Below are 17,702 nucleotides of genomic sequence, written 5' to 3'. Positions count from 1 at the left end.
CTAAGTCTCTACAGAGAAAAATCAGTAAAACAGGGATGGGGGAGCTGTCTGTAAAGGCACAAAAGTAAACATACTAATTCTCTGAATCTTTAGCCAATTTTTTTTAGCCAACATCATAGGGTCACCTCATCCAAGTCAAGAATTATATCTGTGCACATTTCTGCAGTACACGCAGCAGTCGGTTATCAAACTGACAAATGACGGGACAGAGGTGGAGACAGATCAGAGACTGGCCTCCAGGGTCCACACCCTGAACCCCCTCCCCCTCACAGCACTGCCCCCGGGGCCTCCTCCGCCTGCATCACCTGGCTGAGGAGACAAACAGGAGACTGAGTGTGAACTTTCCAAGATTCTATCATTCTGAAGCACAGGGGTCTTTCATGCTCTAAGACAGCTTGCCAGGAGGCCAGGCCAGGAGGATAAGCTGCCTTCTAACACACCCTCTCCTTCTGGCTTGCAATGTTATTAAATAGGTTCTTTAAAAAAAAACTTTCAACACTTTCTCTTTCTAGGACTAATTCTAAGCTCCTCGCCAGCAGGGACCATGTCATATGCACATTTTACTCTCCTGTGACATCCAGCCCAGATATGTGCACAGAGTAGATTATGGACACCCAGTCGCAGATTCAATTTACTTCTGATTTATAGAAAAAAAAAGAATTATCTGAAAAATAAAGTCTGGCATATCAAATATAAAGGTGCTGGGAAAACAAAGGCAACAATGGGGAAAGTATAAACACACAGATGGAGGAATTACAAGAGGATTAATAGTTGCATTTATTGGATGCCTGCTAACTGCCCGGAGTTTTATATACACACTAACATACAGTTACCTATAAGCTGAGTCTCTACAGTATCACAATTCCTTATCCAAAATCAAAGCCAGATGTGTTTAGAGTTCAGAGTTTTTTGGATTTTAGAAAGGAAACATCGTGTGTATATATTATATATTACATAACTCTCCCAGCCAAGTCTGGGACAGCATCTATAAGAAAACATATTAACAGTCTGCAGTGAAATACAGGAATATTCATATTAAGTGGAATAGAGATTATAAATAACATCACAGTTCAGGTCAGGTTTTGGCACCAAACCTATGACAAAACCATTCCATTTTCAGAGGCTCGGGGGCTCCAGAATTGTGGCTGAAGGACTGGGTGCCTGCATTACTGTCCTCTTTTTATGTGGAGGGGCCCGAGGCTCAGGAAGGTCAAGTAACTTGCTCAAGTTCATGCAAACTGAGAGCGAAGAGAGGCAGGGTTTGAATCCTGTCTCTCTGGCTCAAAGCCCTAAGGCTTTCCCCACTTGAGCACGTCCATCACCTGGAAACGCAGCTGAGATGGAGACTTGGCATCAGTAGGTCTGAGAGATGGTCTGTGATCCTGCATTTCTCAGGCACCTAAGGTGATGCTGATGGACCAGGAATCATCCTCTGAGGCAGAAAGAAGTGTGCTCCTTCTACTATACCACAGGCTCTCAGCCCTGGTTGAGCATCAGCATCCCCTTAGGAACTCTTTAAAGATAACCATTAAATCTGATTTCTGGGATCTTAACTGACTCAAATAGTCTGAAGTAGGGCCCTCAGCTTTTGTGGTTCTTTCTAATAATTCTACTGTGCAGCCAGGATCTAGAAACACTGACATGAAACCACTAAAAGAAAAGAAATAAATCACTAATAAAGTAAGACTCTGAGAAGGCAGCTTGCAAGCCCAGTCAGGAGTTCCACTCAGTGTCCCTACATTCCATCAAAGGAATCTGGGAAGCTTCCAAAATGACCAGGAAATGTTTTTAAATTCCTTAGAGATGGAATACCGTAGCCATCCCAGGCTCTGTGGATAATAAGCATTTTTCACTCCCTTGAAACCAACAAAATCCTAGACATACCACACGAAAGGCCAAGTCCTATTGGACAAGCACACACAAATGCAAAATCAAGCAGTAGTGCTGCCTGCCAGGTGACAGAAACAAATATTTAGTAGAACACCATGATAACACCTAGGCAGTTGCTACACTATGGGTATGAATTCATGAACTGAGCGGGATCTGCAAACACCAGTGAAATTGTGGATTTTAAATTATGCTCATGAATCCTAAGACTGAAAGGGACATTAGTGGTTATGCAGCCTGTTCCTCCCACTGTGTAAACTCTGCAGTTCCCTTAACACTCTGTCAGCTTCTACTGAACACATCCATCACAAGAAGGATCCTGAACAGGCCTTCCACAACGCTAATCTGCCGCCTAAAGCCACCTAAACTCTAATTCTGCTTCCAAAATTCCAAATTAGCATCATCTTCCACACTCAGTCTCTGGTCATTTCTGATATGCTATGTGTGCGTATTTCAGCCCAGTCATCTCCCTAACGTCAGTTCTCTGGAGAGACTCATTTGGTAAAATTCCTCATGGAAACTGAGAAGAGTCCTATTCTGATCTGAATATTAGCTTGCTAACTCACTCATCCTGTAATTTGCCCCCTTTTATTTTGATTCTATTGTTTTTCAGGCCATACAGAGATCATTAGGGTTGTCTCCTAGTTTCAAAATGGGGAGGCCATCACCTAGGTTTCAATAGGCCAGAGGGCAGCTGCCCAGAGCCTTGGGGGCACAACCCCCCACCCAGCAGAGGTGGGACCTCCACCCCAGTGGGTCAAGAAGGCAAAGCATCAAACAAAAGAGGATTATTCTCAATCCTTAAGATCTAATGGAGTCTGCCTTGCTGAGTTGTGACATGCTTGGGATCTGTCGCCCCTTCCTTCTTTCCGATTGCTCTCGTTTAGAATGGGAGTGTCTACCCTATGCCTTTCCCACCACTGTATTTTGGAAGCACATAACTTAGGTGGTTTCACAGGTTCACTGTGAGGAATTCTGCCTCAAGGTGAATCATACCTCGAGTCTCATCCACATCTGATTTAGCTGACACTTAGATGAGACTTTGGACTTTCGACTTCAGAGGTGATACTGGACTTAAGACTTTGGGGGCTGCTGGAATAGAATGAATGTATTTTGCATGGGAGAAGGACATGAATTTTGAAGGTCCAGGGCAGAACGCTATGGTCTGAATTGTGCCCCCTCAAAATTCATCTTTTGGAACTCTAACTCCCAATGCGATGGCATTTGGAGAGGTAATCGGGGACCCTAATAAAAGACACCAGAGAGCTTGCTTCCTGTCTCTCTCTCTCTCCACCACGTGAGGACACAGTGAAAAGGTGGACCATCTACAAGCCAGGAAGAGAACCGTCACCAGGAAACTGAACTGGCTGGCACCTTAATCTTGAACTTTCAGCTTCTGGAACTATGAGAAATAAATTCCCGTTGTTTAAGCCACCCAGTCTATGATATTTTGTTATGACAGCCTGAGCTGACTAATACATGCCTCTTTCGTAAAGTATAATGTTCTAGATTCAAGTGAGCAGTCTGAATTTCTTGAGAACAAAGTGTGTCTCACTTCATATTTTATACATATATTTGCACACACACACACGCCCAGAACATAACAGCATGACTGGCATTCACGGAGTGTTTTACAGAAGTTTGATGAGCTAAAGTGAATTTGGTCAGTGTTCATTTAAATATTGTTTTTCCTTTTATACTCAATATAAATACACCAAAAAATACTGAGCACCTAAACTTAGCCAGGCATACAGCAGATAAATAAATGCCAAAATGGTGAATGTTTGGTGGACATATCCTCTATCTTCTCTTTTCTGGACTGAAAAATCTACATTTCTTTAACATTAAATACCATTTTTCATTTTTCTGGTGAATTCATTTTTAAAGCTTACTATTTTATCTTCACAACTACTGGCTCTATTATCTCCATCTGCCATGAAAGGAGGTAAGGGTTTCAAAGGTGAAGTAGCTTGCCCAAAGTCACAAAGACTGTGAGGCCCAGCCCAGTGATTCCCGACTCCTGCTTAAGTCTTGTCCCTCCACCGCAGGGCTTCAGTGGCAGGAGGCCACCAGTCCCTCTACCCCAACCTCTCCAGGCCCTGGCTCACCAACAGATACTCTCCATGCTTTCCACCACTCAACATAATTTAGAAACTTTTATATTTGTGGTGTTATACTTAGAAGAGCACAACGTCAAAGCTTTAAGAGCCCTTATCTTTCATATGCAGAATTGGGACCTCTATAAAGATGCTTCGCAATTTTTTTCAGGTTAAACCATATCTTACATATTTCACTCCAAGTCTAAGTGACTAAAATCTGACACAGTTCCCAAGGACCCTAGGACAAAATAAAAACCAAAGATAACTGTCTTAATTCATCTTAACACAAGGCAATACCTTTTTTACATGAACTAGAACACAGTGAAGAGACAGGCAAAGGGCACGTCATGACTGCGTGAAATGCCGCTGCCAGCCTGGCTTACATCCTCGCTGCCTCAGGTACCAGCCCCTTCTTCAAGTCTCGTTACCCTTATTCAGCCCCTTTACTGGTCATCCCCGGGCAACAGTCACCATATTCTGATATGAAAATCCTGAAGGTAATGGTGAATGAAAAAGGTAAGCAGTACCAAAAGAAGCATCCTCAAAGACTTGCGGAGAGCAATTATTTTCTCCCAGATGAAATGCCAAAGGCCAACAAACTTTTGGAATTCATAAAAAGGACAGAATGAGGAACAGGAACTCCTACACCAAAAAAAATATATATATACATATACACACACACACACACACACACACATACAGACATACACACACATATGTAAAGTTTTTAGACACATATAAACTTATATACATATGTCTAAAAGTTTCCTGCTGTAAGAGACCTCAGACCACCTATACCAGAGGTTCCTGAACTCAGGTATGACAGGAGGAAACTCAGGAGCTCCCAGGACTCCCTGAAATTCCATGCATCAGTCAGTCACTCCAGCATATCAACCACTTAAAGTGGCTGACTTTCTTCATTCATGCCTACTTTGGACAGGTCAGACGCCCAGAAGTGATGAGTATTTGGGAACAAAGGCAGGGTATGCTTGGGAAACACAGCACTGGGCAGCTCACAGTGTGGCTGGCCTCCGGGCCGGGGATGTTAAAACCGCAGCACCACATCAGGCAGGGCTCTCTGTGCAGGTACGAGCAAAGGCCACACACGGAACACAGACACAGCTCCCTCCCTTCCACCCTCATCAATCCCAGTCTTGATACCTTGCGGCTCCACTAGCGCCGCAGACACAGACCTTTTATTTCATTATTTAAATCCACTCCCTCCCTCCCCTGTGACCGCATCACATTTGCTCCTGCTCAAACAGTGTTGCAACAATCAGCTGAGACAGGCTGAGAAGGCAGGCTTTACAGAAAATGAGATTTCTATGTTGGAGCTAATGCGTACACACCTCTGCACATGTTGTCAAGTTACCCCACACTTTTATACACAAACAGCCATACCTTTAGCCTCATAAGTCTCTAGGGGATTTACTAAAATGATCTAGGGTCAAGAACAGGAAATTTAGGCTATGTAGGCTTACTAAAATTTTCTGAACGAAGCTTTTTTAAGAACAGAGAGAAATATAAGCTTAAACTCCACAATACTCTTCAAAATGAAAGTGAAGGTTTCAAATAATTTTTAAAATGAACCAAAAGGAAGGGAAAATTTATGGACCTAAAGTCATACTTGAAAAATTCCTGACAAATAGATGATCAAGGATATCTGCTGATTAAGTAAATAAAACAGACATTTTATAGAGGCAATTGTTATTTTACGAATGGGTATATTTCAAGAGTTTATTCATGAATTCTTGGTTGAGAACACGAAATGCATTTTCTCACAGAAAATCAGTAATGTACAACAGCTGGGGTTTCCATTTTCACCCACCACAGCCTGTCTCAAAAAGTGTATATAATAAATATTGCTGACAGCACTATGGAATCTAACCCCCATACATGTAGTGAATTAAAGATGGTCACAAATTCCTTGACACTCCTCTCATCAAGAGGTAGGCTCTACATTCCGTCTCCTTAAATCTGGGAGTACTCCATAGGGTCTTCAATCAATAGAACATAGCAGGAGTGATGCTACACTGATTTGTCAGCCTCCACTTCCTCTCCTAGAACAATCGCTCTAGAGTCCTGAGCTGCCATGTAATAAGTCCAACTACCCTAGCAGAAAGGCCATGTGCAGAGGCCCTGACTCTGCAGGGAAAGGGCCTTCCAACCATTCAGCCATGTGTGTACAGCCCTCTTGGATCCTCCAGACCAGACACCAGAAAAATACCAGTGAGTGACCTCAGTTAATGCGACATAGAGCCAAGAATCGCCCAGCTGAGCCCTACCTGATCAACGCACAGAACCATGAGATCTAACAACAGACTACTGTTTTAGGTCACTGATGCTTAGGGTGGTTTGTTACTCAGCAATCATTATCTGGAACAATCTGTGGCTTTTTCAGGAAAAGACTTCCTTCCTCCATTCTCCACTGGTAGACACAGAGTTATGGTGTTAGCATCAGCCAGGATTTTCTCAGCTATCAGCCACTGGGGCAGCCTTGTGCTTGGAAGCAGAGAGGGACAAGGTATGATCATCACCAAAGAGTTCTCCTGTCTGCTTCAAAACCCTCCTAGAATTTTCTATACACTACTGAGTTAGGGGAGCACAGGTTTCAAAATTCTGAAGAAACATGATGTACAGTCAAAAGGCTGTTGGTACTCTGATACCAAAGCCAGATAGATACCACAAGAAACCTAAAGACCAATATCCCTTATGAACATGGACGCAAAAATTCTCAACAGAATAGTAGCAAACCAAATGCAACAACACATTAAAAGGATTATACACCATGACAAAGTGAGATTTATCCCAGAAAAGCAAGAGAGGTTCAACGTATGAAAATCAATTAATGGAATACACCACATTAACAGAATGAAAGGAAAAAACACATGATCATATCAATAGATGCACAGAAAGCATTTGACAAAATTCAAAAACCTTTCATGATAAAAGACTCAGTAAACTAGGAATTGAAGGGAACTTCCTTAACATGAAAAAGGGCATTTATTAAAAAAAACAACGCAAACCTAACTTGATACTCAATGGTGAAATGGTGAAAAATGGTGAAAGACTAAAACCTTTCCCCTAAAATAAGGAACAAGACAAGGAGGTCTGCTTTCATTACTACTATTCAACACTGTAGTAGAAGTCCTAGCCAGAGCAATTAGGCAAGAAAAAGAAATAAAGGTATCCAAATCAAAAAGAGAGAAACTATCTCTATTTGCTTATGACATGATTCTATATATAGAAAACCCCATAGAACCAAAAAAAAAAACCTAGTAGAGGTTATCACCAAATTCAGCAAAGTTGCAGGGAATATGATCAACACATAAAAATCAGTTGTGTTTTTATACACAAGCAATGAACAATCTGAAAAGAAAATTAAGGAAACAATCCCATTTACAACAGCAGCCAAAAGAATAAAATATCTAGGAATAAATTTAACCAAGGAGGTGAAAGATTTATACACTGAAACTACAAAATCTTGCTGAAAAAAATAAAGATATAAATAAACAGAAAGACATTCCATGGTCATGGATTGAAAGACTTAGCATTGTGAAGATGACAACTCCCCAAAGCAGATTCAACGCAATCCCTATGAAAATTTCAATGAACTTTTTTTGCAGAAAGAGAAAAACTTATCCTCAAATTAATATGGAACTACAAAAAAAAATAGGGGACAGCTCTATGGCCTAGTGGTTGAATTTGGCGTGTTCCACTTTGGTGGCCGGAGTTCAGTTCCTGGGCCCAGACTTGCACCACTCATCGGCAGCCATGCTGTCATGGCGACCCACGTACAAAAAAATAGAGGAAGACTGGCACCAGATGTTAGCTCAGGGCGAATCTTCCTCAGCAAAAAACGAAAAAACAACAAACAAAATAAATATTGGCCAACACGTGCAGAAACGAGAACCCTAGTACACTGCTGGCAGGAATAACTTAAACACAGAATTAATGTATGACCCAGCAACCTCACTCCTAGCTATATTACTCGAGAGAAAGGAAAACACATGTCTACACAGAAACTTATATACATTACTCACAATAGCCAGAAACGTGAAAATAATCCAATGTCCATCAATGGATGAATGGATAAACTGTGGTAGATACACACAACGGTATATTATTCATCTATGAAAATGAACAAAACACTGATATATGCTACAACTTGGATGAACCTAAAAAAATTACGCTAAGTAAAACAAACTAGATACAAAAGGTCATACATCATCTGATTCCTTTTATATGATATATGCAGATTAGGCAAATCCAGAGAGACAGAAAGCAGAGTAGAGGTTACCAGGGGTTGGGAGGAAGGCAGAATGGGGAATAATTACTTAATGGGTACAGGGTTTTGGTTTTTGGTTTGGCTTTTGGTTTTTTGGTGAGAAAGACTGGCCCTGAGCTAATATCTGTTACCAATCCTCCTCTTTTTGCTTGACGAGACTGCCCCTGAGCTAACATCTGTGCCAATCTTCCTCCATTTTGTATGTGGGATACCCCTGCAGCATGGCTTGACAAGCAGCATATAGGTCCACACCTGGCATCTGAACTGGCAAACCTTGGGCCACTGAAGTGGAACACACAAACTTAACCCTGATGCCACTGGGCCAGCCCCAGGTACAGGGCTTTTTCATGGGGTAACGAAAAAGTTTTGAAACTAGAGAGAGTGGTAGTTGCACAACACTGTGAATACACTAAACACTACTGAACTGTACACTTTAAAAGTTAATTGTATGTTATGTAAATTTTGCCTCAATAGAAGAAAATGGGGTTCGACTATAGTTTATTGGTTCATTCGTACAAATACTTGAGTACCTACCACAGGCCAGGCACTCTCCTAGAAAATGGTTTAAGGTGATGGACAAAAATGTTCTGCTGCAAAGTAAAAAAGCAAGGTAAGAGACTAGAGAGTGACAGCATGGGCTGTTTTAATTAGGGTGTTGAGGAAAGATCTCCTCCAAGAGGTGACACTTGAACAGCAACAGGAATGAATCGAAGAATATTATACTGCCAAATGGAAGAAAGGGGCTGGCCTGGTGGCATAACGGTTAAGTCCCCACGCTCCGCTTCAGCAGCCCACAGTTCACAGGTTCAGATCCCTGGCACAGACCCAGCCGCTGCTCATCAAGCCATGCTGTGGCAGCATCCCACATAAAAAACAGAGGAAGATTGGCACAGACGTTAGCTCAGCGACAATCTTCCTCAAACAAAAAGAGGAAGACTGGCAACAAATGTTAGCTCAGGGCCAATCTTCCTCACTAAAAAGATAACAATAATAATAATAATAATAAAGGAAGAAAATAATGTACTAAAATATAAATTTATCAAAAATCACCATATGCAAAAAAAAAGACAAAATTGTCCCATTTGCAACAACATGGATGGACCTTAAGGGTATTATGTTAAGTGAGATAAGCCAGACAGAGAAAGACAAACACCATATGACTTCACTCACACGTGGAAGATAAACAAACACATGGATAAAGAGAATAGATTAGTGGTTACTAGAGAGGAAGGGGGTGGAGGGGGTGGGCGAAAGACGAAAAGAGGCACACATGCATGGTGACAGATGAAAACTAGACTAGTGGTAGTGAGCACAATGCAGTCTATACAGAAACTGATATATAATAATGCACACCTGAAATTATACAATGTTATAAACCAATACAACTTCAATAAAAACATCATTATATGCCAAAACTGCTTGTCTAAAAAAATGGAGGGGTAATCTAAATACAGGCATTCCTTTTTGTACAAATAAAGTGATTTTTTAGTTTCCAGACATTCTACTCTGTTACAAATAATTTCTTTACAGTCCAATAACGTGCTTCTGCTACCCCACCTGCAGGATAGTCTTCCAGGGCCAGGTTAGACTCCCAAAAGTGCTTTTTCTTCACCTCGAATGTTTTCCCTTTAGGAAATCACTCAGGAAAGGAAACAGGGAGAGGAAACACCACTTACGACATGCTGGGTTCTCACATTCACTCACATTCTCACTTTTAATCCTCACAATTACCTTTTCATAGATGAGAAAATCTAGGTTCAGAAAGGATAAGTAACTATCATAGTTAGCTAAAGGAAGGACCAGAATTCAAACCAGGTCTGACTTCAAACCCACATTCCTTCCATACATAAATTCATCTCATTTTTACTGCACACCATCTTAGGCTAAACTATGAAAATATGACGAAATGACCCCGTCCTTAAGAAGCTTGTCATCTCAACATGAGAGACCCATCCAAGATGCACCGGAACATCCCTCCATCTGGAGAAGGCAGGGCAGGCTCCAGAAACATGAAGCCCTTGTTATCCCATGCCACTGCCTCCACCCTAAAAGGTCCACCTTGTGTGAGAACAAAGAAATCTCCCCTCTGTCACTCCAGGAACCTGACTTGGGGCCTCGGCATCCAGCTGTGTCCATTATTCACAGCCATCCCTGGGACAGCTGCAAACAGCTATGAGGCAAGCTCCCTCACCTCAGTCCAGCCGTCACTGACCCTTCCTGGTTCTGTGCTCAAAACTTTACAGTGCTTCCAGAAGAAGAGCCATATAAAATCCTCTCTAAAATAGCCAACAGCATTATTTCCTTGCTAATTGTGGAGGTTTCTTCGCCTTTAATTTATATTCCCATAAGCAATCTATAGTTATAATTCAATTCCAGATGAATGGGTGGAAATCTGACTGTGCTGGGCTGTCACCATCATGCTCTCTACAGAGTGACCAGGCTTTGGGGACTTGTTCACCACTAACAAGCTAATGTTTGTAAAACTCTGTAAAGACATAATGACTACATACTATCATTATTACTAGACTACCGGTTTAAATGTAAATTAAGAGAGAGAAAGGGGAAAGAAAACACACTAGCAAACCAGGTTTAGGACTGCTACTCAGCAAAATGTAAGCAACATTTGAACCACAGGAGTAAAGAATGTCTTAACTGAATTTGCCAAAGGATACTGAAGGCTGCTCTAAGAAAATAAAACAGAGAGAAGGAAGGGAGTACAGGCTGCAAAAATAAGTCAATACTACAGGCAAAACAGATGTTGGAGGAAGGGAAAGACTACGTGAAAAACATATGCTGGAAAAATTCACAATTCTTTAAAAAGCACTATATAGCAGCAAAACTAAAATGTCTAGAATCCGAAAGTAAAACTAAAAAGTCTGTAACATGAACAAAATCTAAAACTGGATTGTAATTCAGTTTAAACTGACCACAGAGCACAGTGATGAAAACACGAACTCTGGAGTTCAAAAGGCCTACTGCTCTTCATTTTCCTTGTCTGTAAAATGGGGATAATTCTTACCTCAAAAGCTAGGCCGGCACAACGGCAGCCAATTCCCTTTTCCCAAGCCCACTCCCCTGAACAAGAGCACAGGGAACCCCTTCAGACTCATGGGCCCTCAGACCTGCGACTCGGCAAGCTCGTGCTTCCCCTCCTCTTCTGCTAGCTTGTTCATGCTCGTTCTCCCCAGAAAACACCTCCTAACCCACCCCACCCCCCGTCCAAATTATACGGCGCCCCCACACTCCCACAGTGCCTCTGTCCTCCAGTCATGGCACCTTCCACATTGTGCCATAACCAAATGATTCTTCTGGCTCACCCATCTTAAAGAAATGCTCCTTGAAGATAGAGATCATATAGCATCTTACTTGACTTTTTAGTTTTGGCAGCTAGCATAGCTCCTAAACTCTCAGAAAACGTGTGTTGATTGAATAATTCTCAATTATCCCAAACTGAAGTTAGAGACCTAGCAGCTTCCCAGGGGCAAATCTTGGAAAAATGAAGAACGTAGGGGAAAAAACTCTACTCTGGGCGAATAGTCCCTGCTTTGCCATCATCTGGCTTGGGAGAGTTACTTACCCAAACACTCTGAGCCTCAGGTGCCTCCCATACAAAATGAGGGAACTCAACCAGAAGATCTCTATGGTTCCCATCAACGAGATCTGACATAACATGTTTACATTCTAAGATCTTAACACTCTTGTTCTGCTATATCACAATCCTCTATTACTACGAAAATTAACATCAGTAGAATGCTTTATTGTCCATATTTACTCATAACAAGCAAGTGATGTGTGTGGTGCTAGTAGCCCGATTAACAGACGAGGAAACAAACTCAGGGAGGCCTGACAGCCTGCTCAAGGTCATTCTGCTGGTAGGTACATAGGGCAGAACTGGGATTCAGATCTTTAAGGCTGGTGCCTTCCAACGTGCCCACACTTCTCAAGGTGGAGGGTGGACAGCCCCAGGGACACACGGTGGGATGTCAGGGGATCCCTCAGGGATCCTAAGGAAGCCAAGGAAACATAATTAATCTTTTGGAGAACAACTGTACTCAAATATTTAGGGGACAAAGTATGTTTATATTTAAAAAGTCAGACGTATTAACTAAGTACAATGTAAATCATACTAAATTTTAAGAGAAAACCTCATGGGCTTGGACTCCTATTAAGGGTTTGAAACATACTGTACTAAAGCCATGCCATGCCCTTTCTCACACAGAAAAGCCTTCTGAAACCAGAACAGTCAATTTACCCTATAACAACGTTTCAAACATCAGGCTATGTTAATCCAAAAAAGAAGAAAATTTAATTTCTAGAATAAAGTTGCGATTTCTGGACATTACTGGTCAGGGAAGGACTCAAGGGAACTGGTTTCCCATTCTTCCTTTTTAAGTCATTAAAAGCACCCAAGAAAGCTACAATGTCAAACGAAATCTCCCATCACAAAAGCCACCTAATGCAACAAACCAGGGAGTTTAAGTGCTATCAGAAGGCGGGGGCGGTGGGGGGGTTTGGGGAGCACAGTCAAGGGAGGCAGTTACAATGCATGCCCAACTGTAGACACATACACCAAACCACATGGAACCACCATGTGGGCACATGCCACATCCCTCGTCTCCCCGCAACTTGCAGGTCCTGGACACAAACACTGTGCAAGGGTCTACCATGCTCCTGGCCCTTGGGGGAAGAACGGCAGGCCTAACCCGTACCTCATTACCTCAAGTGTATGCAGACCTCCTACTGGGCATCATTAACCCTCCTGAGTACAAACTCAGTCTCTGAAAACCTTCACTACAATCGTCATGACTCCTGGAAACTCATGTATTACCACTTTGATGCTACTGTTGTCCTACAGATTATACTATCCCACTTGGTTAACCAATTAAGCTTTTCCCTCCACTTAAAGAAACCAAGTTCCAATAAATGTGATTTTGGGTTTTCCCATAGAATCAGTGTTTAAATTGGAAAGGAAATGAGACTATCAGAACGGCAGCCCTGATATCTTTCTTGGTAGAATGGGCTCATGAGAAGTTATCAAATAACCTTCATTTAAAAAAAAATATGGAGTCAAAATCGGCATAGAGGGAAACTTAGAAAAAGTAAATCATGAAATTATAGGGCCAAATTTTTTATTTCTTCAGAATTATAGAGACTTAGGTCATTTCAGCACGGATGATAGAGCAGGTTTGGGGGGAATCCCAGAGGAAGAAGTTTTTTAACATTTACACCCCTTCCCTTACCGCCATTTTTTGAGACTTTCTTACCCACAATGAGAAACAATAGGGACAGCAATGAGCTGCTGCCCAGGTTGGGGCCCCCTGCTCTGTTTCCCATCACAGACTGGGCCCTTCACAGTGGCAGACGGCCTGACCCACTTGAGCTCCTGGTCACAAAGGGCCCAGGAAGAGCTACAGGACAGCACAGAAAACAGCATAACTGGAAACCCACTGACCAGCAGCATCACCAGCACTGTATCTATTGGCAAGAAGCAACAGGATACCAAAATGTCAGGTCCCATCTTGCCAAAACAGGGGGGAGGGGAGAAATCCTCTACTGCCATCCTTCAGGCCGTGCAAGAGGCCCCAGATGGCTCCACTGTACCTGCATCCCTGACACTGAGGCTCAACGCCCACTTCCTGGAAGGCTTTTCGGACTACCCCACAGCCAAGAGCTTTCCCGTTTCTGAATTTCCACCATACTTCCAGTCTTCTATACAAATCACTAATTCACTTTAGCCTACATTTTATGACTTCCTAAATTCTTCCTGGTGGGTCTTCACTCTCTAGCTGAGCAGCCAGCTCCCTGAGGACAGGGTAGTGAATTTTCATTTTTCCTCACCCTTTCTGCCACAAGCTTCAGTCCTGGTGCTGTCTCAAATACCCGTTGGTTTCTGGCATCTCCTCACCGTGCATACGGCCAAGATGCCCCAGACTTCTGCAGACCATGCAGAAGGCAGGTTCTGTATCTCATTCTTCCTAGCACTGTAACTAGAACATTATGGGAACTCAAGGTACATTAATTGAATATTAAATTAAATGAGAAAAAGACTCCCAAGTCTCAGTTAATGATCCACTTATCTTGAGAAACATAGAATTCAGCAAGAGATTGCAACCTAATTTCTGGAGTTGACAGAAACCAACAGTCACCTGTATTTATGACATCTCACAACCCACCAGTCTCACTTCAAGGTGTCTGCACAGGGAGACAAAAAATTTTGGCCAAAAAAAGCTTTTAATGCTTAATGATAAAAACTTTACCTTCTCCTACCTAAGCAGGTCAGTTCTCTACCCTGCACCACGTCTAGAATATTACACACAACAGAGACAGTCAATAATGGCTTGCTAAAACGAAAAGGCCATTTTGTATTCTTTAGCTAATTATGAAAAAAAGGTGCTACACAAGCACACATAATGTTTCCTTACATTTTTTCCTTTTCTGTTTAAAACTGCATTTTCTTCTATTTCCATTACTTCCTTCCGACCCAAAGTCTACTGCTATGCTACAAGCTGCACCTCACCCCTTTCACCTGTCTCTACTGCCCTCCTGCCCGAAGGCATCTGGCACTCTCACCCTGGCTTCATTCCTCCCGCTCAGAACAAGTCTAAGCATCACCTCTACACTTAGGCCTCGACTGCCTCTCTCTGGTCGCCTTCCAAATCCACTGGCCTCACCTCCTCCTTTCTCACTCTGTAGCTCTCTTCCCAGTTTCTCTCTGCATCTGAAGTCAATATTATGACTCTCCTCCCCTCCACACAAAAAAAACCCAAATAATTTTTCTTCCTCCATGAACACTTGTAAAGAAGCACAGAAGGGGTCCTGATTCCATGGAATCGACAGAGGGCCTTGGTCATAAGACGTCTCCTCTGCTAAGTTAATAGTTCTTAAACTGACCATTGCAAGGAAACTCAGCTATTGCGTAATATTTGATAGGTTAGATCACTTGCTGTTTGGAGACTCTTGCTATAGGAAGAGCAGAAAACAGAGACGGGCAAATTTAACGCAATTTCCTTTGTTTGCTTGAGCTAGCCCAGACTTGCAACACCACTGTGACAGTTTTATCCTTCTTGAAGTACAGCTTTCACATCACAAAAGAGGACTTTAAGAGAGTGATCAATCATTCTCATCCATCAGGTCACCAGCATATCTATCCTGACAATACCCCAGAAAGAACCTTCTTGCTTTGCACAGTGAAAAATTAAAGGGATTCTAACAGAGGTGTTTACAGAATTAAAATCCAAAGCATGGGGGAAAACAGCAAGAAGCAGCTCAGATGTTTCAGATGAATGAAGGACTTTCTTCCCATCATAAACAAGAGTAGAAATATTTTGATAGTATTAACAGAAACAACTGGCCACCACTATTGCCTGTTTCCAGTGGCATGCCTTTACAGCCTTCTGAGTGAGGCCATCTTATTAATTCCAAAATGAATGGATAGCATCCAAGGAAAATAATTGATCTTTTTCCCCCTCACAGAAAAATTCACATGAATGTCTCAAAAAAAAAAAAAAAATGCTGGAATTCTCTCTACTAGCTCTCTCTGCTTTCCTGGCTTCTGCATTGTGACAGCTGGAACAGATGGCGTCTGGGTGAGACACCTTACATCTTAAACCTCCTCCGTGATAAGGTATGATTTTAACCAGCGATGCTGGAATCCCAGGTCTGTCAGGGTTTCTGTCATGAGCACCTACTCACAAGGATTTCCAACCTCATGCGATATTTTCCAGTTTTCACACTAATAACGCTTATTTTGTATTGGCCAAAGAATTTTTCATCAGTAGACTAATTCTCAATACATATATATAGTCACAACAGTGAAAAGGCAAATATTTCCTTTCATTTGAAAAACGAATGGCTACACACTACTTTGCCAGACAGCCTACACACGATGCAGTCTTTTTAACAGGCCATTTTCAAAGATGTGAAAGACATAAAAAAAGATTTTAGCACCAAATGACGGTCCACCCGGTCATTTCTTTAGATATGGATTTTATAAACATATATAAGATTACAGGGAACATTTCCAAAAGCTTCACCAGCGTGCATTCACAGCAAATGCTAGGAAAAAAAAAAATTATGGCTCCTCCTCAGTTGTATGCTGTGAATGTAAATTAAGAAGCGGCAACAACACTACTCAATACAGCCTTTATGACTCCTCAAAAATAAATGAATAAATAATATACACACACACATCTACCTCATTCTGAAAACGGATTCAGAGCTTAATATGAAAAACATGGAAAAAAACTGTTTCCTTCAACGGACCATTATTTGAAGGCTTCTTAAATTTCAAAGCACGTCCACAACACTTCATCCATTTCCATTTTGTTGCTGTTTTCAAGTTAATGGTAAAGAATTTTCCACACACAATTCTCCCTAAAGGCCTAAATATTAAATACACGTCCCCAAATGGGGTGACAGTGTGAAAACGTGGCAAAGCGTACATGAGCAACAGCCTGGCGCCTCAAGATTAAATTTTAAATACCGTGGCACGGATCATTTCAATTTTTGCACCTCGGGGAGCCCATTCTGGCCTTTCGTATTAATCAAAGGTGGAATGTGTGCATTATGTCCAAAACTGGATCCCAATACCCTCCTGCCTTCGAGGCCACTGCAGCTCTCCGATTATGAATCAGTCAGAGGTTCATCTGCAGAGGAATGACTCAGTATAAACTTTTAAATAATGGCTTAAAAAAAAAAAAGCCTAAGCCAGCGCAGGGTGAGCACGTTCGTCTCTGTAGGCACCCTGAATCAGTGCGTTTCTCACCCCGTAAAAATCCACAGCCTTCCAGGAGATGCTGATTTCTCGCCACCCCGTGGGGGGGTCACGTTTTAAAGAGGCCTTGGCTCCCCGTTTCCTGAAAAGCTGCGGGAACCCCGGCCCCACGGGCCCGGGGCCCGGCCTCGAGGACAAAGTTTTCCGAAGTTGAGGCGTCCGGGGGGCGGGCGGGCCCGGGCTGGGGCGGGGGGAGGCGGCGCCGCACCGGGCACTCGCCGCCGGGCGCTGGGCCTGCGTCGCTCCTGCCCCGCGCCGGCCAGCCCAGGGCCCGCCCGCCGCCGACTGCGCGGGATGGAGCCGCCGAGGATGGAGCCGCCCGCCACCCCCCGCCCGCGGCCCCCGCCCGCCGCCCGCCGCGGCCCCTTACCCCGCGGTCTGCCGCCGCTCGGCCGGCTCAGGGGCGCCGGACGCGTCCTCCGCCGCGGTCCGCAGCGTCCTGCTCCCCGGGCAGCCCCATGTCGGGGGGCGGGGAAGGGCCGGCGGCCGCCGCCGCCGCCGGCTGGAAAGTCCCTGCTGGGCTGCAACCCCGGCTCGCGCACGCGGCGGCCGCGCCGCGCTGCGCTCTCTCGCGCCCTCACGCACCCTCTCGCAGGCACTTCCTCTCGCGCGCTGGAAATCCCCGCCGGCCGCCGGAGCGCGCCCCGGCGCGCGC

The 17,702-nt window shown here is 43.4% G+C and overlaps 1 protein-coding gene across 2 annotated transcripts in view; it reads right to left on the bottom strand.

Moving 5' to 3' along the window:
- TRAF3 (TNF receptor associated factor 3) overlaps positions 1-17,677 on the bottom strand; it is a 109,528-nt gene extending 91,851 nt beyond the window's left edge. Inside the window, exon 1 of one of the 2 annotated variants that reach the window (XM_046647318.1) lies at positions 17,418-17,677. The gene's annotated coding sequence lies outside the window, so the exon portion shown is untranslated. The remainder of the gene's footprint in view (positions 1-17,417) is intronic. The other variant, XM_046647316.1, reaches the window with a different exon arrangement.
- Between the last annotated feature and the right edge of the window lie 25 nt (positions 17,678-17,702).

This window comes from Equus quagga, chromosome 20 (assembly GCF_021613505.1).
Source record: "Equus quagga isolate Etosha38 chromosome 20, UCLA_HA_Equagga_1.0, whole genome shotgun sequence".
NCBI classification, from domain to species: Eukaryota; Metazoa; Chordata; class Mammalia; order Perissodactyla; family Equidae; genus Equus; species Equus quagga.
This window is presented reverse-complemented; position numbering and strand designations above follow the sequence as displayed.